Here is a 26,420-nt window from a genome sequence, read left to right as displayed (position 1 = left end):
GCCCCTTCGACCTAGCCAAGGCTAGTTGCGTGATTTAATCAAAGATTTTCTTGTTTTAACCAAAGAATTTATTACATTTGGATGCACTACATGAATGCAAACCCTAGACCTAGGGGTATTGGGGAAATTTCTCTTCAAAGGTTGAGTGGTGCCAATCACATTAATTGTGAAGCCCAATAACGATCCTTTGAAGAAGTCACGAATAATGCGAGTGGGATACAAATGAATGGAATGCATGTATGCAATGTGAGGACATGAGTTTGAAAAAGTAATAAAAAATAATAAATACGTAAATGAAAATGTGCACGTGAGTGGGCAAGATACGGTATGTGAAATGATAATATGAAGTGCATGTGTGCAAGTGATGATAAAAGTGTTCGTGTGCAAGTGAAGAAACATAAAGGTGCATGTAACATCCCGAATATTAGGAGGTTGTTTGTGAAGAAAATATTAAAGTGTATTTCTTTGGGTTTGATTTAAAACCTAATTTTGTTTTAAAAAAAGACTAGAAACCCTAATATGGTAGCCAAAAACCCTAGTTTACTTGTGACTAACCGGTTTTCCTAAATCTCTCATATTTTAATTGAAACCCTAATTTTAATTACTGGAATTGGAAAATTCCTCACGTTTTCTTAAAAATTTCCTTTTATTTGAAAATTATTATTTATTAAAGCTCTACTATCCAATTGTTCAACTATAAGAGTAAATAAACCTAGAAAATAAGGTTTTACACTTCGGTTTCAAGATTTGAGCAAAATTAGGGTTTTGTGATTTTTTCCGCCGGATGAATTTTCGGTACTGGCCAAGGATCAATTTGATGATTAAAAGTGACTTTTAAGTGAGAAATAATATGTGAGTAGTAGCAATGAGGTAAGGTTAGTGAATGGAAAGTAAAAACTCTAGTACGGGTGTTTTTAAGAAAAACGGCGCGAACCGGCGGGTCCCGCGCATTACCGATTGAACGCACCGCTTGACCACTATTTTTGCTTACCAAACAAATTTATTGAACTTGAACAAAATATCTTCCCCCTCATGATTATAGCTTGACCGAAATTGTGGCTCAAATACAAGGAAAGAAAGAGAAAAATTTTGTGGACAAGAATAGGCCAAGTGTTGGCCAAAAATTGTGGACACAATTACCCTTAACCTCTTACTTCCATATAAGACAAACCAAGCCTCATCTTCCTCCATATTTCTGCATAAGAACCGAGAGAGAGAGAGGGGAGGAACAACAAGAAAAAAAAAACTCCTTCATTTCATCTTCAATCCAACAACTTAGGGAGAAATCAAACAAAATAAACCGATTAAACTTGTCCTTGAGTGACTAGCTAGTGAGTTGTGGTGTGATTCTTGAAGGGGAGAGCTTGTGCTACTCTTGGTGACTTTTATTCAAGGTAAGAGAGTTTATCTCTCCAAGTTTTACTTCTAATCTTGTTATATTAAGCCTAGTAACTTGATTTTAGGGTGAGATTATGGATGATGAGCATGTTTTAGTAGTTTTCCCCAATTTATTTGATGAACTAGGGTTCCTGATTTTCTGCTCAAGTTGATGTATGATGCATGAATGTTGCAATTAAAGTTATATAAGGTTGTTTAGTGGTGATTGGAACCAGAAATTTGAGGAAACTACACTTAGAGCTAAAAATTCCAGATTTCTGGAAAATTTCCCAAGCATTCTGTCCGAAATTGTATCTGTATGTTAGAGGCCGAATTGGCCTTTGGTCAAAGAAGGAAAGTTGTAGAGAATGGTGTTTTATAGGTGCCTACAAAATTTCAGCTCAATCGGAGCAACGCAGAACGTGAAAAGTCCAAAATACCCCTACTGCTTTAAGAATTTCCCAGTAGTCCGTTTCTTCAGTTCAGTCCAGTTTATCACGATTTTTGACCAGGATCCATTCTGATTTAGCTCTGGACCAAAACATGAAAGTTGTAGTGCTCTGAAGTAGCTTTAAAATGCCTCTAAGAACACCTGATTCGGACTTGTGTACACTGAGTTATGTCCATTACAGTGTTCTGCATTTAAACAGCCGGTGAATTGATTTCTGGTTTGGTAATTGGAGAATTTGACCAATTTACATTAGAAACTGGACTAAGTGACCTTCATGAACATTGTAGCTCTGTGTCTTAGCTTCGAAACGGCATAGGTTACGCCTCAATCCGATAAGCGTAGCCTCGGATATGTTATTTCCGCATTTGTACGTCAAATCTGTTTTATGCCACATTGAACTTCTGTACTTGCTACTGTTGTGAATCTTATTATTATGATATTGTGAGCCTATGGAACGGCTCTTGACATGAATGGCTGAGATGTATAATGTTGGGTTGTGTTTGAGAAAAACAATGAAGCCTAAAAGGCTGGAAAATTAGGTAAACACAAAGGGCATGCTGCCCAAATTTACGCTCGAAAACTAGAGAACTACTTGCAACTTGAGTAAGGGTTAAGAGTGATTACTGCTTGAACCATCTAGGGTACTTGAGTATTCTTGTTCCGAGGTATATAAGGAAGGACTTGGCCGAGCTTGTACCCTTGAGAAATGAAATAATGACTATTTGGAATATGTTTCTCTTGTACTTTCGACTCGCATGGCATTTTCAAGTATAAATGTTACAAAGTTTTACCATTTAAAAAAAGTGAGCAAGTGTTTCACGACTACTATCCGAGTGAATTTCAAAATCTTGATTTTATTGAACGAAACGTCTAAGTTTCGAACTCTAGTCATGTTTCAAAGTTCTCAAACTGAGTTTTATCGCAGATTTGGACTCCGAACTCGGAATATAACCTGAAAGTGGCCAGTAAAGGCACTATATCTTTTGGTGAGTGCTTTCAAATACTGAATTGAACTTGATACTTGTACTTGATACGTGCCAATATGATTACATGCCACATGCGTGAATTGTTAGGGCAAGAGTGTACTTTATCGCACTTGCCCTTACGTGATATACTTGTTTATTGTTGCAATTGACTTGATATACTTGTTTATGATGCGCGCACTTCCTGGAATTCCAGAAACCCTGTGGCGAGTTACTCTAGTCGAGCCGGCAAGGGCTTGGTCGATTGGGTAACGAACCCTGGGTCTCTTGTATTGTCGAGTGGAGTGATATCTCCTCGACTAATCGGTATACTCGAGTATTACCACCCGTGTTCTTGAGGATTTTGGGCCCAGCTGGGGGTTGAACGGTGGACGGAGAGTCGTTTAAGTGGTGTTCTACTGGATCGGTTTCTTTACTTGAAAGTTGACGGAGTGTCAACTACTACGTGATCAAGCTCCTGATGATGAATGGAAGTTGGCTCCTGAGAGCTATCCGTATCCTTATGCTTGAAATGATTATTGTTTATTGGATGATTGTTTCTTATGAAAATTTTTATACTCGCTCATTTTGAGATTGCTACTTGAAGTGTTATTGCTCACTTTTATGAACTCTTCATGCTCGTTACCTTGCTAAATCGAAAACTTGTATTTATAAATAATGGTCAATTTGCTATTTGGAACCTCACTGGGCTTTTAGCTCATACCACGTTATTTGTTCTCCTTACAGGGGGTACGAGCGAGGCATAAGAGATGTAAAGGCTAGCGTAGTCTAGTTACTTTAGACTGTGTTTTGAATTTTGGTTTTGTACTCGCGCTATTCCTCGAATGGAACATTTGTACTTGGATTGTATATATTTTGAACTAGTTTAAGTATATCAAGACTTTGTACTTTGGTTTCTATCAATGTAAATTATAAGCTGGGATTGCGGATATTATTAATGGTGCTTGGGGTGTGTGCACATGATTTTAGTGAGTGAGTCCTGGCGAGAGCTGGGCAGGCGGTCCGCCAAACCCTCTGGTACGCCTTAGGGGGAGGTGGGGTCGTCACAGATGGTATCAGAGCTCCTTTTGAGCTCGTGCCGGGAGAAGGTTCTCGGACTGTGGGAATTGACTTGTTAAGTATGGAACAATTGTCTATTGTTGGGGACCTTAGATATGTATGTTGGGTAGGAATCTCTAATACGGGTGATTTGCTCTTGAGCCTGGCCAGCTTGAGTGGTGAATTATCATATTTTTGGATTCTTGTCCCCGAATACCAATGAGTGACACCTTTACGATAAGTTAAGATCTCGCGTAATATTGGGATAAGTTTGGATTGCGAAAGCAAAGGCACAGGGAATGCGAATAGTCTGGACTTGAAAAATATTGAAGATATTCATGGGATTTGGGATCCTTCTTATTCACGTGTTTAGAGCCTTGATTAAGTGTAGTGCCTGAGCGATACCTAGGGTTAATGCTCTATAAGTTATGTGACTTGTTTTGATCGAATGTGTTGTATTGCCTTGTTTTATGATTTAGAGGGGTTTATGACTTGCAATATTCTGTTTTATGTTGTTTATATTTCTATAGTTACTTAGTAGTTATATTCTATCATTAATTAGTTGGTTATATTGTTAAAGTGGGTTAGCTGCGAAACATGGAGGATAAAAGAAGTCGAACCAAGAAAACTAACCGAGAACGCGGTCCTAGGCGAGGCCGTGAAGGTGAACAAGCACAGGAACCGGTGCCAGAACCGAGAGAGGAGAGGGAGGCAGCGGTTGAGCAGCAACCTGAACCCCAGACTGCCGGGGGAGATCAGGTGGCCACTGCCATCCAACAGATGACTAATATTTTGACTCGGTTGGTGGAGCAACAGGGTCAAGGTTCTGTAAATCAACCTAGAGACCCTGATTCGGGGCAAGATAGAGCCTTGGAGAGATTCCAGAAGTTCTCCCCACCCAAGTTTTTAGGAGGGCCAGACCCGTATGAGGCTGAGAAATGGCTGGAGGCCATGATAAATATCTTTGCTGCCCTAAACTATACTGAGGAGAGACAAGTCCAATTTGCTGTATTTCAGTTTGAGGGGCCAGCTAGGGCTTGGTGGAATGTAGTGAGGGCCAAGTGGGAGAGAGAGGGAACTACCTGGACTTGGCTAAACTTTGTACGGGACTTCAACGAAAAATACCTTCCACCCATCGTCCAGGAGAAGAGAGAGGACGAATTCATTAAACTCCGTCAGGGGCTGATGAGTGTAACTGAGTATGAGACCCAGTTTACCAAATTGTCTAAATTCGCTCCCGAATTGATTGCCACGGAACCAAGGAAAGTACGAAGGTTTATACAAGGGTTAAATGTGGAATTACAAGAAGCCTTAGCGGCGGTCCAAATTAATACATTCACAGAGGTTCTGGAGAAAGCCTTGAGGATAGAGACTGCTAGGGCACAAGTGAGAGCTTTCCATGCAAAAAGAAGAGGTGCGTCCGGTGGAAGTCAAAGGCAAGGACAACGTGATTTAGATATGCCACCTTCTAAGATAGGTCGAGAAGATGGTAGTGAGAAAATTTCAAGGACGTCTAAGGAAAGTACTCCAAGAGGAGCTTCGCGTGGCTGGGGTCAAGCAAGAGGTGCCTCACAAGGAGGTCAGACCTCAACCCCTCAAGTACCTTGCGGGTACTGTGGGAAGGCCAATCACGTGGAGAGTGATTGTTGGCGAAAGGCGGGAAAATGTTTATGGTGTGGTAGCACCGAACACCAGCTTGCAACCTGTCCCCGTAGATCACGCCTAAACCCTGAACAAGCAAGTGTAGGAGGGACTAAGCCAAGAGTGCCAGCTAGAGCGTATGCCTTGAACCAACAGGCAGTACCTGAACCAACGAGATAGTAGAAGGTACGATTCGTGATTTCTATTGTTTCCCTAAGTTTTGGCTATAGTGAGACCTGGGAGCCGGAAATGAATATATAAGGGAAATACCCTACGTTATTCGAAGTGCATGTATGAATTTCGAGGACGAAATTCTTTTAAGGAGGGGAGGTTGTAACATCCCGAATATTAGGAGGTTGTTTGTGAAGAAAATATTAAAGTGTATTTCTATGGGTTTGATTTAAAACCTAATTTTGTTTTAAAAAAAGACTAGAAACCCTAATATGGTAGCCAAAAACCCTAGTTTACTTGTGACTAACCGGTTTTCTTAAATCTCTCATATTTTAATTGAAACCCTAATTTTAATTACTGGAATTGGAAAATTCCTCACGTTTTCTTAAAAATTTCCTTTTATTTGAAAATTATTATTTATTAAAGCTCTACTATCCAATTGTTCAACTATAAGAGTAAATAAACCTAGAAAATAAGGTTTTACACTTCGGTTTCAAGATTTGAGCAAAATTAGGGTTTTGTGATTTTTTTCGCCGGATGAATTTTCGGTACTGGCCAAGGATCAATTTGATGATTAAAAGTGACTTTTAAGTGAGAAATAATATGTGAGTAGTAGCAATGAGGTAAGGTTAGTGAATGGAAAGTAAAAACTCTAGTACGGGTGTTTTTAAGAAAAACGGCGCGAACCGGCGGGTCCCGCGCATTACCGATGGAACGCACCGCTTGACCACTATTTTTGCTTACCAAACAAATTTATTGAACTTGAACAAAATATCTTCCCCCTCATGATTATAGCTTGACCGAAATTGTGGCTCAAATACAAGGAAAGAAAGAGAAAAATTTTGTGGACAAGAATAGGCCAAGTGTTGGCCAAAAATTGTGGACACAATTACCCTTAACCTCTTACTTCCATATAAGACAAACCAAGCCTCATCTTCCTCCATATTTCTGCATAAGAACCGAGAGAGAGAGAGGGGAGGAACAACAAGAAAAAAAAAAAACTCCTTCATTTCATCTTCAATCCAACAACTTAGGGAGAAATCAAACAAAATAAACCGATTAAACTTGTTCTTGAGTGACTAGCTAGTGAGTTGTGGTGTGATTCTTGAAGGGGAGAGCTTGTGCTACTCCTGGTGACTTTTATTCAAGGTAAGAGAGTTTATCTCTCCAAGTTTTACTTCTAATCTTGTTATATTAAGCCTAGTAACTTGATTTTAGGGTGAGATTATGGATGATGAGCATGTTTTAGTAGTTTTCCCCAATTTATTTGATGAACTAGGGTTCCTGATTTTCTGCTCAAGTTGATGTATGATGCATGAATGTTGCAATTAAAGTTATATAAGGTTGTTTAGTGGTGATTGGAACCAGAAATTTGAGGAAACTACACTTAGAGCTAAAAATTCCAGATTTCTGGAAAATTTCCCAAGCATTCTGTCCGAAATTGTATCTGTATGTTAGAGGCCGAATTGGCCTTTGGTCAAAGAAGGAAAGTTGTAGAGAATGGTGTTTTATAGGTGCCTACAAAATTTCAGCTCAATCGGAGCAACGCAGAACGTGAAAAGTCCAAAATACCCCTACTGCTTTAAGAATTTCCCAGTAGTCCGTTTCTTCAGTTCAGTCCAGTTTATCACGATTTTTGACCAGGATCCATTCTGATTTAGCTCTGGACCAAAACATGAAAGTTGTAGTGCTCTGAAGTAGCTTTAAAATGCCTCTAAGAACACCTGATTCGGACTTGTGTACACTGAGTTATGTCCATTACAGTGTTCTGCATTTAAACAGCCGGTGAATTGATTTCTGGTTTGGTAATTGGAGAATTTGACCAATTTACATTAGAAACTGGACTAAGTGACCTTCATGAACATTGTAGCTCTGTGTCTTAGCTTCGAAACGGCATAGGTTACGCCTCAATCCGATAAGCGTAGCCTCGGATATGTTATTTCCGCATTTGTACGTCAAATCTGTTTTATGCCACATTGAACTTCTGTACTTGCTACTGTTGTGAATCTTATTATTATGATATTGTGAGCCTATGGAACGACTCTTGACATGAATGGCTGAGATGTATAATGTTGGGTTGTGTTTGAGAAAAACAATGAAGCCTAAAAGGCTGGAAAATTAGGTAAACACAAAGGGCATGCTGCCCAAATTTACGCTCGAAAACTAGAGAACTACTTGCAACTTGAGTAAGGGTTAAGAGTGATTACTGCTTGAACCATCTAGGGTACTTGAGTATTCTTGTTCCGAGGTATATAAGGAAGGACTTGGCCGAGCTTGTACCCTTGAGAAATGAAATAATGACTATTTGGAATATGTTTCTCTTGTACTTTCGACTCGCATGGCATTTTCAAGTATAAATGTTACAAAGTTTTACCGTTTAAAAAAAGTGAGCAAGTGTTTCACGACTACTATCCGAGTGAATTTCAAATTCTTGATTTTATTGAACGAAACGTCTAAGTTTCGAACTCTAGTCATGTTTCAAAGTTCTCAAACTGAGTTTTATCGCAGATTTGGACTCCGAACTCGGAATATAACCTGAAAGTGGCCAGTAAAGGCACTATATCTTTTGGTGAGTGCTTTCAAATACTGAATTGAACTTGATACTTGTACTTGATACGTGCCAATATGATTACATGCCACATGCGTGAATTGTTAGGGCAAGAGTGTACTTTATCGCACTTGCCCTTACGTGATATACTTGTTTATTGTTGCAATTGACTTGATATACTTGTTTATGATGCGCGCACTTCCTGGAATTCCAGAAACCCTGTGGCGAGTTACTCTAGTCGAGCCGGCAAGGGCTTGGTCGATTGGGTAACGAACCCTGGGTCTCTTGTATTGTCGAGTGGAGTGATATCTCCTCGACTAATCGGTATACTCGAGTATTACCACCCGTGTTCTTGAGGATTTTGGGCCCAGCTGGGGGTTGAACGGTGGACGGAGAGTCGTTTAAGTGGTGTTCTACTGGATCGGTTTCTTTACTTGAAAGTTGACGGAGTGTCAACTACTACGTGATCAAGCTCCTGATGATGAATGGAAGTTGGCTCCTGAGAGCTATCCGTATCCTTATGCTTGAAATGATTATTGTTTATTGGATGATTGTTTCTTATGAAAATTTTTATACTCGCTCATTTTGAGATTGCTACTTGAAGTGTTATTGCTCACTTTTATGAACTCTTCATGCTCGTTACCTTGCTAAATCGAAAACTTGTATTTATAAATAATGGTCAATTTGCTATTTGGAACCTCACTGGGCTTTTAGCTCATACCACGTTATTTGTTCTCCTTACAGGGGGTACGAGCGAGGCATAAGAGATGTAAAGGCTAGCGTAGTCTAGTTACTTTAGACTGTGTTTTGAATTTTGGTTTTGTACTCGCGCTATTCCTCGAATGGAACATTTGTACTTGGATTGTATATATTTTGAACTAGTTTAAGTATATCAAGACTTTGTACTTTGGTTTCTATCAATGTAAATTATAAGCTGGGATTGCGGATATTATTAATGGTGCTTGGGGTGTGTGCACATGATTTTAGTGAGTGAGTCCTGGCGAGAGCTGGGCAGGCGGTCCGCCAAATCCTCTGGTACGCCTTAGGGGGAGGTGGGGTCGTCACAGTGCACGTGTGCAAAATGGGAGGAAAAATGAAAGTGTGATGAGGGTATAAAATGGTAGAGTGGATTTAAAAATACATGAGCCTAGGGAATTCATGCATATTGGGTACGGGGAGACCTAAATCGTGACTCAATTTGCCCTTTTATAGAGGGAATACAAGCGTGCTAAGACTTAGAAAAACCCACACTCGTCTATATCCCATATTTAAGGGGACTCTCAAGCAAATGAACCCTATAACTAGCATGAAATGCAAAAATCCTAAAATGGAGGGAAAAGGGGTTCGAGGGGCATGCAAAATGATAAAACTAAAAAGAATGCATGACATGTAATGAACATGCAAACATGTACTAACGAGGGGAAATCCCTAAGGGTCTAGCGTTGGACTAGCCCATTCTATGACTTCCGACTAGCGTTGGACTAGCGGAAACGTACATTCATCCATCACATTCATTCATGGCTATGGAAAGCGAGTAGACATGCCAAACACTCATAAACACATAGCACATAATATTTAGCATGCTCGACTAGATGCAAGGCCCTAACAAAGCAAATTAACACGTAGCAACTAAGCATGCAAGACACATAAGACAATTAAAGCCCTAACTATTACATTTGCTAGCTAGGCACATGACTTCGATAGGTCTTCATTGAATGCTCCTCCAAGCCCTATCTATTACATTAGGGAGACCCTACTACAATCTAAAAGGGGGAAAAGGAATAAAATAATTAAATCCCTAACTATTACAAGCCAAGAGGTGTACACATACCCCATAAAGAATAACTTAAATAAAAAGCAAAAGTAAATGACATAAATAAAAGAAATTAAAGAAAGGCTAGGAAAGCAAAGTAGACATGTATTTCTCACGTAGCACATTGGTTCACATAGGAGAGACAAAAAAAATAAAAGAAGTTATACCTCCCTGGAGTTGGAGCTCTAACGTAGTGAAATTACTAATTTACCCTCCAAAATAATAAAAGGGTCAAGGTACCACTTAAATTATCAAATAATCATAAAAAATAAAATGGTAAACTTGAAATTGAATCAATTGAATCATGTCAACAACCCACATTTAAGAAGTCAAAAGAAGAAGGGACTTAATTGCAAAAACGAACAAAGTTTTGGGGTCAAAATTAAAGAAGAATAAAGTTCAGGGACCTAATTGCAATTAAATTAAGGACCGAATTGAAAGAAATTGAAGATATCCAGGGCCACAGTATAGTTAAGGAGAAATTCAGGGACTGATTTGCAAAATCATTTTCTGGTGTCTTCATGGACCAAACCCTTGGGCCATTTCCTTTATTTGTTTGGGCCAAAGCTTCCCAGCCCAATGGAAATTCAGAACAAAAAGGGAATGGGCCATTTTATTTGTTCGTTTGGGCCAAACTCTTCCTAGCCCAACCGAAAACCCAAGCAAAAACAGATGGGCTAGCTTAACTATTTTGACCCAAAATTAGCCAACCAAACAGATGGGTCATGATTCTCTGGCCCAAACCAAAACCCAAGATAATAACTTCTCAGCCCAAATCACCTTTCCACAAGCATCCCAACATGATAAAATCAACAAAAATTATTAAGCCACAATTACATCCTAAAAACAAGAATTAATCTAGTTAAAGGACTACTCATGCTTATTAGAAGATGATTTAAAATCTAAAGGGAGAAACAAGTTCACTTTTCCCAATTTTCCAGGTCATATCAGAACAAAGGGGTGACTTGAGGGGTTCCAGTGCAATAACAACAGGGACTTGATTGAAAGAATTATGAAAGATTTAAGGTCAAATTGTAAAGGCTTAAAACGTTGGGGCTAAATTACGAAGAAGGAGACAACAAAGGGTCTGATTTAGTAATTTTGGAGAAATCATCATCTTCTTCACCGAGTTATCATCCATTACCATTTCCGTTCTTTCCAATCGGCAATACCAGGATTTTTAAATTCAATTGCAATCATTCCCAACAGTCAAACAAAATCTCCCCCCAAACAAAACTTCATCTCCTAGCATTAATTCGTAGTGAAACGACAAACCAAAAACAAAACTGCAAAAACACTAATTCATCAGGACTTCTCAAATGCAAGGAATGAGCTCACGGACTTGCAAAAAATGCCGGCCAATTGTCTTTCAATTAAAACTTTCACTCGGACACTTTAACAAACAATCAATGGGCATGAAAACTTCAGCAAATTTTGCTCAATTGTCTCTAGAACCCGCCCCAAAATTATCAGAAATACCCAGCAATTCAACCCAATCAATACACAAAACATGTATGTTCTGAAATTCACGAACAAACAACAAGAAAAGCAGCACGGCACAAAGGTACGACAGACATATTCTGAAAATTTCTAGCGGCCTGTGTTTGAGGGAAAAACTGAATTGTAAATAAAAGGGATAACTTACGGTGACCTGCAAGTGGCAGTGCTGGATTCAGATGAGGTGGTGGTGGTGGATTCCAGTGAGCGGTAGCAGCTTCGAAAAATTCTGGAGCTGGCGAGATTCAGCTTATCCGCAGCCCTTTCGCCCCTTTTCTGGTTTCTTTGTTTCAGCCAGAACCATTCCTCCCTTCCTTGCTCTGCTTCCTAGCCGCTAATATTTTCCCTTGTTGCTCTGTTTCTTCCAAAACTCTCGATTTCTCCCTCGCGCTCTCCTTCTTTCCTTTTCCTTTTCAGAACCCGTCCGTCTGCCGCCCCCTTTCCTTTCTATTCCGCTGTTTTTCACACGCAACTCCTGGATTTTTCTCTCTAGTTGCCCGTCAATTTTCTGGGTTTTTCCTCCCCTCGGCTCTCAACTCTCTCGGTCTTTTTTATTTGTCCTTTGCTAGGCAGCCGCCCTTCCTCTGTTTTTCCTTTCAGCCGCAGCTCTCTTTCTTTTGTTTTTTCATTTTTTCCGTTCTCTGCTCCAGCCTTCATCTTGTGCGCCGCCCCTATCTTCCTCTGTTTTTTTTTTGTTTTTAGCCCCAACCCCCCAAAGCTCCCGACCTCCCGTTTTTTCTTTTGCTCTCCTCAAAACCTCCTGTTGCGGCTGCCTTTTCTTTCTCTTTTTATACCAGACTTTCAACCCTAAAACCCCCAGCCACTTCCTCTGAAATTGCAGCTAAGGGCTGCCCGAAGCCCTTCCTTGCAAGCTGCGAAAAACGCAGCTTGCAAGTCGCGTATCATTTTTTTTTTTAAACTTAAATAACAAGATTAAAAATAATAAAAATTAAAAACAAAAACAAATTAATTAACATTAGAAACAACAAAATGCCAATCCAATTTTCCTCTTTTTTCATTTTCCATTTTCATCGTTTTTCTTTTTTTTTTTCTTTTTTCTTTCTTTTCCTTTTTTTCAAAATAACTTAACAAAAATGAATAAAATGCTAAAAGATTGAATTCAAAAGAAATAAACATATTTTGTGAACAATTTTCCTTTTTCCTCTTTTTTTTCAAATTTTATGTTAGAAACTCAAAAATAAAAACTAAAAAACTAAAAAACTAAAAAGTGAATAAAACTTAACACGACAAATAAAACTAAGAAATAAATAGTAAATTATGCTAAAAAATTTGGTGTCTACATGGGCCATTATTAATTGGGCCTGATGGGACGTCCAAAGACATTTTAAACGACCCATCTGATCAAGAAATGTGAAATACATTAGGCCACCAATACGGATGGCCCAAACTGTGATTACATTAATTTTATTCATTTATCTTCCCCGGCAAGCGCAGCGGCACACAGATAGCTTGCCTTGTCAGTTGAGAACCTTCTCGAACCTCAAGGTTCGAATGATCTAGAAGTGATAGAATTGCCTCACATACAACATCAATTCGACTCTACTCGATGCTCCATGACAGGGAGAATGAAGAAGGTGAACTACCTTCGAAGTGCAATTCTGGCATCATATGCAGAAATAAGGTTGGAATGTGAGGACTCGCAAATTCCTTGTATTTTTCCTCAAAAATACCCTTTTATTTGAAAATTAGTATTTATCAAAGGCCACTACCCAAATATTTCACATTAAGTGTAGATAAACCTAGAAAATAGGGTTTTACGCTTCGGTTTCAAGTTTGGAGCGAAATTAGAGTTTTCGCGATTTTCCGCCGGATGAATTTTCGGTACAGAGTAAGAATTAATTTGGGGATTAAAAGTGACTTTTAAGTGAGAAATAATATGTGACTAGTGGCAATGATATAAGGTTAGTGAATGGGAAGTAAAAACCCTAGTACGTGAGTTTTTAAGAAAAACGGCGCGCACCGGCGGGTCCCGCGCACTACCGTTTGAACGCACCACTTGACCATCATTTTTTTTATACTTAATCTCTTTAATATTAGATCCAAACATCAGCTATAAAGCTGAGCAAGCTGGCCGAAAGTTTTGACCAAAAACAACAAGGAAAAAGAAAAAAATTAAGAACCAATCTTGAAGCAACAAGTGGTAGACTTTCCTTGGTTGGTTGACTAATGAATTTCCATCATATTTATCCCTAAAACCAACTCCAAAGCTCTTCATTTCTGCACCATCACAGCCGAGAGAAAGAGAGAAAAGGGAGAGCAAGAAAAACAAGAAAAACAACCATTTCATCTTGAGTTTGATCAACCAAGTGAGAAATCAAACAAAACAAACCGATTAAACTTGTCCTTGAGTGATTAGTTACTGACTTGTGGTGTGATTTTTGAAAGAGAAAGCTTGGGCTACTCTTAGTGAACTCTAGTCAAGGTAAGAAAGCTTATCTCTCCAAGTTTTACTTTCAATCTTGTTAAATTAAGCTTAGCAACTTGATTTTGTGGTGGAATCATGGATATTATCTTGTTTTGGAAGTTTTCCCCAATTTATATGATGAACTAGGGCTTGATGAATTTCTGCCCAATTTGTTGTATGAAGTATATATGTTGAAACTAAGGTTATAAGAGAGGCTTTGGTAGTGATTAGACCAAGAAATTAAGGAAAGTTCCACTAAAAACTAGGAATTCCAGAATCTGGAAATGTTTTCCCAACATTCTGTCCAAATTTGAATCCCTATGCTAGAGGCCGAATTGGCCTTAGGTCAAAGAAGGAAAGTTGTATAGAATGGTATTTTATAGGTGCCTACAAAATTTCAACTCAATCGGAGCAACGTAGGATGTGAAAAGTCAAAATTACCCTTACTGTTTTAAGTATTTCCTAAGCAGTCCGTGTGATCAGTTAAGTCCAGTTTATCACATTTTTCGAATAGGATCCATTCTGATTTAGCTTTTTACCAAAACATGAAAGTTGTAGTATTCTGAATTAGCTTTCAAATGCCTCTAAGAACACCTGATTCGGACTTGTGTACTCTGAGATATGTCCATTACAGTGTTCTGCGTTTAATCAGCCGACGAATTGGTTTCTGGTTTAGTAATTTGCGAATTTGACTAAGTTACATTAGGAACTGGACTAAGTGACCTTCATGAATGTTGTAGCTCTGTGTCTTAGATTCAAAACGGCATAGGTTTCGTCTCAATCCGATAAGCGTAGCTTCGGATATGTTATTTCCGCATTCGTACGTCAAATCTGTCTTGTGCTAAGTTGAATTTCTGCACTTGTGATTGTTGTAATTTTTATTCTTATGATATTGTGAGCCTATGGAATGGCTCTTGACTTGAATTGCTTATGTGTGATGTTGGGTTGTGGTTGAGGAAAAATAATGAAGCCAAAATGGCTGGAAAATTAGGTAAACACAAAGGGCGTGCTGCCCAAATTTTCGCTCGAGGGCTAGGTTTCTATTTGAACTTGTATACTTTTGTTTGGCCAATACCATGACCGGTGTTCCATTTTAAAACATGATTTTTCATCTTGGGGTTCAAACGACCCTCTTCTTACTTGAAAGTCATCTTTACACGTTTTACTCCTAATTAGTCGGGTTTCTTTGTTTCCCTTAAATGTTTTGCTCGATAAACTGTAATATGTTTTCTTGTTCAACCTTAGGTTTCATTGGTGACTAAGGGTAATATCCGGAAGGATATTTTGCACGTTATTTTGCATATCTAGGTGAGTGTTCCTTATTTGACTTTATGGCTTGTTGTTATCATTTGCTAATGTGTTAATTGCTTTTAATGATTTCCAAAACGAGCTTTCTAGGCGAGTGTGTACTTTATCGCACTCGACCTAAATAACTGTGCAATTTTCAAGGATTGAATGATTGAAATGTTACTTGCGCATGAATGTAAGCCTTTTGGGCTGAACTGGCCATTGCCCCTTGTTACCGGTCATCTCGAGCCAGAAGCGGACTCGATCGGGCGATTAGGGACTTGGGTGAACGTTTGGTATACTCGAGTATTACCCTGTAGGTTGGTGGAGACTGGCCAATGGCCAGGACGGGGGTGAAAGAATGAATGAACGAACGAACGAGGGTTTATTGATAAACGAAAAATGCATTTTCAAATAATTGGAGGAATAAGGGGAAATGTCAGGAGAACGAATGAACGAATTGCTCCTTGTGAGCCGTATCCTTTTAATGAATGTTACTATTGCTTTCCATTGTAAATGTTTCTTGAATTATTGATACCCCATGTTTAATGTATTGAATTGATTGTTTAATTATCTGTTTGGAACCTCACTGAGCTTTTAGCTCAACCCTTTAGTTTGTTTTCCTTAACAGGGGACGGCGAGCAGGATGAGAGCATAGACTAGCCTAGTCTAGGTCTTTTGTTTCTTTTGTAATGGTTCTCGCCCTAGTGCTTGGCACGGGCTAGTTGTATGGTGAAGTGAGAACCTTTGTACATTTGATGGTTGTACTTCCTTTTGAGATAGCAATGTATATAAGTTCCACTTTAAGTTTGGATTGCTGCCCTATTTATTCTTGTGATTTGTTCTGGATTTGATTAAAGAACGACTGAGTCCCGGCGAGAGCTGGGCAGGCGGCCCGCCGAACCCTCTGGTACGCCTTAGGGGGAGGTGGGATCGTTACAAGTGGTATCAGAGCTTAGGCTTCAGATCTCTGTAGTGTATCCTAGATTAAAGATTAGGATACCGGACTGTGGGATTTGATTGGACTTGAAAGTTAAGCAATTGAGGGATAAAACTTATAGCTGCTTCGCGTGGTTTCTACGTGGAGTGACCCTGGACTAAGTGGTGAAAAAGTATGAGGGACTAAGTGAAGCTATGAATTGCGAATGTTATAGGCCTTAAATCTTTCTCATGGTATCTGAAGACCATAGATAGGTATGTCAGGTAGGAATTCCGATTGTAGATAGTTTACTCTTGAGACTGCAGCTCGAGATGTGAATTATCTTCTTTCGGATTCTCGTGCCTGAGTACTCTATAGTTGAGGTGCTGCTAAATACTTGAGACTTGTATTTTGGGAACATGAACAGGCTTTGTCTGACTAGAATGAGCACAAGAGGTCAGGGACGTCTAGTTTGGATAGTAAATGACGTGAGAGACCAGACGGGCTGATACTGGGGCGACTTCACCTTTTCCTTTTGATTTACCTGTATATTGTTACTACATGACGTTAGTATACCTGTATGTACATGGTTATCTGTCCAACTTGATATGTATTTGTGTATTTGCTTATCCGTCTTTTTGGTATGGCGTGTTATGTGGGTATATGTTTATTTGAATATTTGGTGCCCTCAATAGTTACTTTAGTAACCTTATCGTATTTATTTACTAAATTACCTTTTGGGGGAAAAGAAAAGAGAGGGAAAACATATATATGGACGGGAGACGTAGCCGTGGACGTGGACGTGGCCGTGGGAATGAACGAGCTCAAGAGCCAAGAGAGGAAAGAGAAACAACAGCTGCACAAGAGCAAGGAATGAGGGTTGAAGCCGAAGACCAAATGGCAACGGTAATGCAACAAATGACAGATATCTTGGCAAGACTGGTGGATCAACAAGGCCAAATGGCCGTGAATCAACCCCGGAACCCTGAAATCGGAGAAGATAAGGCTCTTGAGCGGTTTCAGAAATTTACTCCTCCGAAATTCCTTGGAGGATCTGATCCGGATATAGCCGAACAATGGTTAGAGGCCATGATTAATATTTTCACCGTCTTGAACTACACCGAGCAAAGACAAGTAAACTTTGCGGTGTTCCAATTTGAAGGATCGGCCCGAGCGTGGTGGAACGTTATTAAAGCAAAATGGGAAAGAGAACAGACCGTATGGACATGGACGAATTTCATAAGGGAATTTAACGAGAAATACCTCCCTCCTTTAGTTCAAGAGAGGAGAGAGGAAGAGTTTATTGGACTACGCCAGGGAACGCTAAGTGTGGCCGAATATGAAACAAAATTTACGAAACTATCCAAGTTTGCTTCTGAATTGGTGGCCACAGAGCGGCGAAGAGTAAGACGGTTTATACAGGGATTAAATTTGGAACTCCAAGAAGCATTAGCGGCAGTACAAGTGAATACGTTTACGGAGGCCCTTGAGAAAGCTCAAAGAATCGAGACTGCAAAGGCACAGATAAAAGCTTCCCAGACCCAGAAAAGGAGTGCATCGAGTAGTGTAGCGGAGGAATTAAGTGAAGCGAGAGTCCCCTCCAAAGTGCAAAAAGTGAACTTTTTATCCCACCCACCATGGACATTAGGGGCGATAGGTGAAGGATCTACAAAAGAAAGCCAAATCAGATTTGGGAAAAGTTTTCAAGAAAGCCAAAAGATGGCTTCTCACGTGGTCTGTGGGTACTGTGGAAAGGCAAATCATGTCGAAAGCGATTGTTGGAGAAAGGGGCGGAAATGTTTAATCTGCGGAAGTGGCGATCATCAAGTTAGCAACTGTCCGAGGAGACAGTCACGTGAAAGCAATACTCTGCAACTGGATGGAGCTAAATCACAAGGGAATGAAGGAGGGAAACGAACTAGCGGACCGGCAAAGGTTTATGCTTTAGACAACCGACAAGTTCCGGACTCGTCTGAGGCAATTGAAGGTAAAATTTCGAGGACGAAATTTTTTAAGGGGGAGAGAATGTGAGGACTCGCAAATTCCTTGTATTTTTCCTCAAAAATACCCTTTTATTTGAAAATTAGTATTTATCAAAGGCCACTACCCAAATATTTCACATTAAGTGTAGATAAACCTAGAAAATAGGGTTTTACGCTTCGGTTTCAAGTTTGGAGCGAAATTAGAGTTTTCGCGATTTTCCGCCGGATGAATTTTCGGTACAGAGTAAGAATTAATTTGGGGATTAAAAGTGACTTTTAAGTGAGAAATAATATGTGACTAGTGGCAATGATATAAGGTTAGTGAATGGGAAGTAAAAACCCTAGTACGTGAGTTTTTAAGAAAAACGGCGCGAACCGGCGGGTCCCGTGCACTACCGTTTGAACGCACCACTTGACCATCATTTTTTTTATACTTAATCTCTTTAATATTAGAGCCAAACATCAGCTATAAAGCTGAGCAAGCTGGCCGAAATTTTTGACCAAAAACAACAAGGAAAAAGAAAAAAATTAAGAACCAATCTTGAAGCAACAAGTGGTAGACTTTCCTTGGTTGGTTGACTAATGAATTTCCATCATATTTATCCCTAAAACCAACTCCAAAGCTCTTCATTTCTGCACCATCACAGCCTAGAGAAAGAGAGAAAAGGGAGAGCAAGAAAAACAAGAAAAACAACCATTTCATCTTGAGTTTGATCAACCAAGTGAGAAATCAAACAAAACAAACCGATTAAACTTGTCCTTGAGTGATTAGTTACTAACTTGTGGTGTGATTTTTGAAAGAGAAAGCTTGGGCTACTCTTAGTGAACTCTAGTCAAGGTAAGAAAGCTTATCTCTCCAAGTTTTACTTTCAATCTTGTTAAATTAAGCTTAGCAACTTGATTTTGTGGTGGAATCATGGATATTATCTTGTTTTGGAAGTTTTCCCCAATTTATATGATGAACTAGGGCTTGATGAATTTCTGCCCAATTTGTTGTATGAAGTATATATGTTGAAATTAAGGTTATAAGAGAGGCTTTGGTAGTGATTAGACCAAGAAATTAAGGAAAGTTCCACTAAAAACTAGGAATTCCAGAATCTGGAAATGTTTTCCCAACATTCTGTCCAAATTTGAATCCCTATGCTAGAGGCCGAATTGGCCTTAGGTCAAAGAAGGAAAGTTGTATAGAATGGTATTTTATAGGTGCCTACAAAATTTCAACTCAATCGGAGCAACGTAGGATGTGAAAAGTCAAAATTACCCTTACTGTTTTAAGTATTTCCTAAGCAGTCCGTGTGATCAGTTAAGTCCAGTTTATCACATTTTTCGAATAGGATCCATTCTGATTTAGCTTTTTACCAAAACATGAAAGTTGTAGTATTCTGAATTAGCTTTCAAATGCCTCTAAGAACACCTGATTCGGACTTGTGTACTCTGAGATATGTCCATTACAGTGTTCTGCGTTTAATCAGCCGACGAATTGGTTTCTGGTTTAGTAATTTGCGAATTTGACTAAGTTACATTAGGAACTGGACTAAGTGACCTTCATGAATGTTGTAGCTCTGTGTCTTAGATTCAAAACGGCATAGGTTTCGTCTCAATCCGATAAGCGTAGCTTCGGATATGTTATTTCCGCATTCGTACGTCAAATCTGTCTTGTGCTAAGTTGAATTTCTGCACTTGTGATTGTTGTAATTTTTATTCTTATGATATTGTGAGCCTATGGAATGGCTCTTGACTTGAATTGCTTATGTGTGATGTTGGGTTGTGGTTGAGGAAAAATAATGAAGCCAAAATGGCTGGAAAATTAGGTAAACACAAAGGGCGTGCTGCCCAAATTTTCGCTCGAGGGCTAGGTTTCTATTTGAACTTGTATACTTTTGTTTGGCCAATACCATGACCGGTGTTCCATTTTAAAACATGATTTTTCATCTTGGGGTTCAAACGACCCTCTTCTTACTTGAAAGTCATCTTTACACGTTTTACTCCTAATTAGTCGGGTTTCTTTGTTTCCCTTAAATGTTTTGCTCGATAAACTGTAATATGTTCTCTTGTTCAACCTTAGGTTTCATTGGTGACTAAGGGTAATATCCGGAAGGATATTTTGCACGTTATTTTGCATATCTAGGTGAGTGTTCCTTATTTGACTTTATGGCTTGTTGTTATCATTTGCTAATGTGTTAATTGCTTTTAATGATTTCCAAAACGAGCTTTCTAGGCGAGTGTGTACTTTATCGCACTCGACCTAAATAACTGTGCAATTTTCAAGGATTTAATGATTGAAATGTTACTTGCGCATGAATGTAAGCCTTTTGGGCTGAACTGGCCATTGCCCCTTGTTACCGGTCATCTCGAGCCAGAAGCGGACTCGGTCGGGCGATTAGGGACTTGGGTGAACGTTTGGTATACTCGAATATTACCCTGTAGGTTGGTGGAGACTGGCCAACGGCCAGGACGGGGGTGAAAGAATGAATGAACGAACGAACGAGGGTTTATTGATAAACGAAAAATGCATTTTCAAATGATTGGAGGAATAAGGGGAAATGTCAGGAGAACGAATGAACGAATTGCTCCTTGTGAGCCGTATCCTTTTAATGAATGTTACTATTGCTTTCCATTGTAAATGTTTCTTGAATTATTGATACCCCATGTTTAATGTATTGAATTGATTGTTTGATTATCTGTTTGGAACCTCACTGAGCTTTTAGCTCACCCCTTTAGTTTGTTTTCCTTAACAGGGGACGGCGAGCAGGATGAGAGCATAGACTAGCCTAGTCTAGGTCTTTTGTTTCTTTTGTAATGGTTCTCGCCCTAGTGCTTGGCACGGGCTAGTTGTATGGTGAAGTGAGAACCTTTGTACATTTGATGGTTGTACTTCCTTTTGAGATAGCAATGTATATAAGTTCCACTTTAAGTTTGGATTGCTGCCCTATTTATTCTTGTGATTTGTTCTGGATTTGATTAAAGAACGACTGAGTCCCGGCGAGAGTTGGGCAGGCGGCCCGCCGAACCCTCTGGTACGCCTTAGGGGGAGGTGGGGTCGTTACATGGAATCTGGAAGATCTTGGTATTTATATTGAATATTGCGCTTAAATCTTGAATATTGAATAAGGTTGGTATTTCTGTTGCACTTTAAATCCACCCTATCATTTTATACCCTCATTACCTTTCATTTTTCCTCTCATTTTCACACGTGCACCTTTATATCCCTTCACTTGCACACGAACACTCTTGTACATCCATTTGCACACTTCCACTTACACACTCTTGTTTTTATCACTTTTTCACTTCACACAAACTCACATTCTCACATGGCATGCATTTATTTCACTCATTTTTACGTCATTTAGGATTATGTGTGACCTCTCCAAAGGATCATTATTGGGCTTCACAATTAATGTGATTGGCATCACTCAAGCTTTGGAGAGAAATTTTACCCCCCATGTCCCCCTAGGTCTAGGGTTTGCATTTATGTAGTACATCCAAATGTAATAAATTCTTTGGTTAAAACAAGAAAATCTTTGATTAAATCACGCAACTAGCCTTGGCTAGGTCGAAGGGGTGCCTTGGATTTTTATCCTTGCCTTCCCCTTCGTCAAATGTGCCTCCCGAACCTTTTTCGTTGGTTTATGTGGACTAGGAGTCATTTACATAAGCCTAGGGAATGCATGCATAGTAGGCACGGGGAGACCTAAATCGTGACTCAATTTTTCCTTTGATAGAGGGAATACAAGCGTGCTAAGGCTTAGAAAAAGCCACACTCGTCTATATCCCATATTTAAGGGGACTCTCAAGCAAATGTACCCTATAGCTAGCATGAGATGCAAAAATCCTGAAATGAGGGGAAAAGGGGTTCGAGGAGCATGCCAAATGATAAAACTAAGAAAAATGCATGACATGTAGTTAGAGCTGGCAATTTGTCCCAAGTCCCAATGGGCTATTCATGCCCAAAGGAACTTTGGGCGGGATGGGTATTATAATTTGGTATTGGGTTTAAGTTGGGACACATCCCAACTATACCCATTAATGAATGGGAAAGGATGGGAAACACTTCAGTACCCATTGGGCTCAAATGGCAAGGGTTCCGTTTGGATTAGCTATTTTTGGTAGGTGTTTTTGAAATATTTTATTGTAGCTGTGTATATGAAAAATTTTTACTATAAAATTTTTTTGAAATATTTGATATACTAATATGGATGGGATGTTTCTTGAGTTATTGTATATTACTGTAACATTGTATTTGAAAAACTTATTTTTTGAAAAAATAGTCAATCCAAACGGAGTCTTAGATTCAAAAATTATCTTTAACAATTTTTATAGTCATACCAACGAATATAATCTAGTAGTCTTTCTAGTCATTATCCACAAGAATTTCCAGCATTTCAGTTAGTTTAGACCTGTCATCCTTGGACAATGATGAGGATAAATATTCAACATCCTAAGGACCTTGGCCATCTTGATATATGTTGGAATATGGCTGTATATCTATCTTTTCCTTTATTTGTTAATCCAATTTTTGGTGGGAATCTTGAGTATAAAGCACTTGCATGTTTATTTAATAAAACTAAAAGAAATTTAATAAATCAAAAATATTAAAATTATATAAAAAATAAAAAAAGAATTAAAGGAAAAAAAATATGTAGAAAATGAATTTGGGTATTGGGCGGGATCAATCTAAACCCATCCCAAAATGATCCCGCCCAAGTTAGTCCCAAAACACATATGGGTAAGGTTGGACCCAAACCCATATGACTCGGTTCCATCTCAAACCCAAGCAAATCCCGCCCATCCCGCCCATTTTGCCACCTCTACATGTAGTGAACATGCAAGTATGCACTAACGAAAGGGGGATGGCCTATTGGGTCTAGCATTGGACTTACCCTTTCTATAAATGAGCCATAACTAGCGTTGGACTAGTGTGGTGACGTACATTCATCCATCACATTCATCCATGGCTATAGAAAGCAAGTAGACATGCCAAACACTCATAAACACATAGCACATAACACTTAGCATGCTCGACTAGATGCAAGAGCCTAATAAAGTAAATTAACACATAGCAACAAAAGCAAGCAATCAAGCTAATGAACCTATTACTTTTGCTAGCTAGGCACACGTCTTCAATAGGTCTTCATCAAATGCTCTCCAATCCCTATCTATTACAAGCCAAGAGGTGTACACATACCCCATAAAAGAATAACTTAATAAAAGCAAAAGTAAACGAAATAAATGAAAGAATTAAGGAAAAGCAAGGAAAAAAATAGACATGCAATTCTCACTTAGCACGTTGGATCACATAGGGGAGAGACAAAAAAGATAAAAGAAGTTATACCTCCTTTGAAATGAAGCTCTAATGGAGTGAAATCACTTATTTATCCTCCAAAATAAAAGAAATGGTCAAGGTACCAATTTATTTGGGAAAATTAAAGAAAATAGGCAATCGCAAGCTCACTTGGTCATAAAGCCCCCAAAGTCATGACTTAAGTGCAATTGAAACAAAGCATAGTAATTAATTGAAACAAACAAGCAATGAAGTTGTAGAATTAAGGCTGCCAAGGACCAAATTGAAGAAAACATTCAATTGGTTGGGTCATAGTGGAACAAGGGGAGACTTGGGGGCCAAAGTGCAATCTTCAGAATTTTATTTCATGCATGCATACGAGGCTTTCCTTGTTCAGCTGGTTTCTTTCATCCGCAATACACTGGATTTCTCAGATACGATCTAACATTTCAGACAACCAATGCTTGGGCTAAGCAACAAGATAACCAAGGTTTCTTTCACCTCTCAACATGAAACTCTTATGTTTAATCATCAGAAATTCAGATGAACAGATCAAACAAGCACAGAAATAACATTTTGCAATTTGTGGCTATAGTTAGCTACGCTTGTTATATTCAGCAGATGCAAACTTTCATTCAAACACAAACAGCTTCTCAACCACACAGCAAAGGCATGATATGGAGCAATCAAAATCACGGAAATTGAACATTCAAGCAAGCAAATCTTCTGTAAGAAAAAATTCTGCAACCTTCCGGGTTTAGTTCAAAAAAAAAGAAAGAAAAGTTTCCTGCTACAATTTTGTGGCTTTGCCACCTCGCGTGGCAGATTCTCACAAACATATCAACCCACAATCCTAACTTTAAGTTCCTATCAAGCTTTTTATGCATGCCGTGGGATGGTATAACCAGAAATGATGAAAAATTTTCATGCAAACAAAATATGAGCAAAGCTTTCTGCCCAAACAATTCAGCAGCTAAAGCGACTTTCTGCAATTTTGATTTCCAGGGGTTTGCACAACATTATATATAAAAAAAAAAGATAGCAGCAAAGTCTAATCTCCAAGCTCTCATTCAATATTACAAACTCATCCTCAAAATATCATGCAAGGGGAAGGAAATTCTGGAATGGGAAAGGCTTGCAAGTTCCAAGTTCATTTAAAAGAAAATTTCCCTACAGGCCACAGATCATGCAAACCAGTCTCCAAACTAACGAAAATCATGCAACTTAGGCCCTTTTCTTTTTTTAACCAAGGACTAAATACACACAAGAATAGGCAACAGCAAAAGGCAGCAAACCCACGAAGCTTTGATGTGCTCCTGAGTTTATTCTCAGCAAGCATCGCACGAATTAAGCAAGCAAAGCAACTAACCATATCATGAACTCCAACCAAACTTGCTAATGATGTACCAAGATAGACTTCCTATGTTTTCTTGCCTAAAACCCAAGTTAAAACAGAACCCAACTCTAGATCTACACATGCCAAAAAATCAGAATAAAGAGCGTGCAAAGCTGGAAACTTTCTGCAACTATCCGACATGTGGCTTCAGATGCAGAATCGAATGAATCAGCCAAGGAAAAGTTATTTCCTTCTCAATCTTTACTACTAAACTACAGCCTGTAGCCTATTCCAGTTAACACCCAACCCAGCAGCAATATTGTGCAAACACGAAAAAACAGCGACCCAGGAACTGATACATGTTCATCGCAGGATTTCAAGACATGTTCTTTATACCAGTAGCCAAATTTTTCTACGTTTTTGTGTGTCCATTCTGATGATGTATGAGCAACTAAGGATACAAAAGATTACCTTTAACTTCTGGTGGAAACAGGAACACAGAGTGGATGAAAAGATTGCTTCCGTTGTAGAGGTTCGAAGCTGCAAATTCTCGCCGACGAAGATTCAAAACTAGTGACGGGCAGACTTAGAGCTGAATTTTGAAGGTCTTGTGGCCGTTTTTATGGAAGCTACTCAACACCAAAGTTGTCCTTTAATGATCAGAGAAGATGCAGAAAGCAAGAGGTTCCCCAGAAACCTAACATCTGCGCCTGAATTCGAGACAGAACCAGGCTGGTCGTCGTGAAATTTCGCAGAAATTTGTGACAACTTTGCCTCTCTTCATTCTCTCACTCTCTTGCCGTTCTTTGGCCGTAACTTCCTCTCGGCTTCCCTTTCCCTCTTTCTTTTTCTTTTTGCTTTTCAGATCTTCCTCCTCCCAAAGCTCCTCCCTTTCTCCTTCTATCTCCCAAGACTCCAGCCGTCATAAAACTCTCCTGATTTTCTTTTGCCCTTCCTCCACCTAAACTCTTCCTGCTTTCTCTTTTTGTTTTAGCCGTCAAAAGAAAAACCCCCCAGCCGTCATTAACTTCTCCCCCTGTATGCTCTCCTCTTTGCTTAGCTTCCTTAGCTTTTATGGCTGCCGAAAGCTTTCTTTTTTCTCTGGTTTTTCCTCTCTGTCCCCTTCCTATCTGATTTTTCTTTTGCCGTTTCACCACCTCTTTCCCCCCGGTTGCAGCTGCTATCCTCTCTTTCTTTTTATACCAGGAACTTCCAACCCTAAACCCTTAGCAACTTCCTCTGTATTTGCATCCAAGGGGCTGCCTTGAGCCCTTCCTTGCAAGCTGCGACAAAACGCAGCTTGCATGCCCGCAAGCACTTTTTTTTTTTAGATTAATTAAAACAAAATTGATAAATAATTCAAACAAGCTTACACTTAAATAAAATGTACAAAATTAATAACCAAAAGATAAAAAATAAAAAGCTAAGATTTTCCTCTTTTCTTTTCTTCTTTTTCCTTTTTTTTCATTTTTCAATTTTTCATTCAATTTTTCGTTTTCATTTTTAAATGATGAAATTAAATCTAAAACAACTAAAACATATTTTTTTTGAACGCTTTTCTTTTTCCTTTGAGAAATTCTACGCTAAAATGGCTAAAATAACTAAAATTAAAAGTAAATAAAACTAATTGTGACAAATAAAAATAGAACAAATAAAAAATGAATAGTAAAT

The sequence above is a fragment of the Coffea arabica genome, chromosome 5c, assembly GCF_036785885.1.
Source record: "Coffea arabica cultivar ET-39 chromosome 5c, Coffea Arabica ET-39 HiFi, whole genome shotgun sequence".
NCBI lineage: Eukaryota > Viridiplantae > Streptophyta > Magnoliopsida > Gentianales > Rubiaceae > Coffea > Coffea arabica.
Note: the sequence above shows the minus strand (reverse complement) of the source record.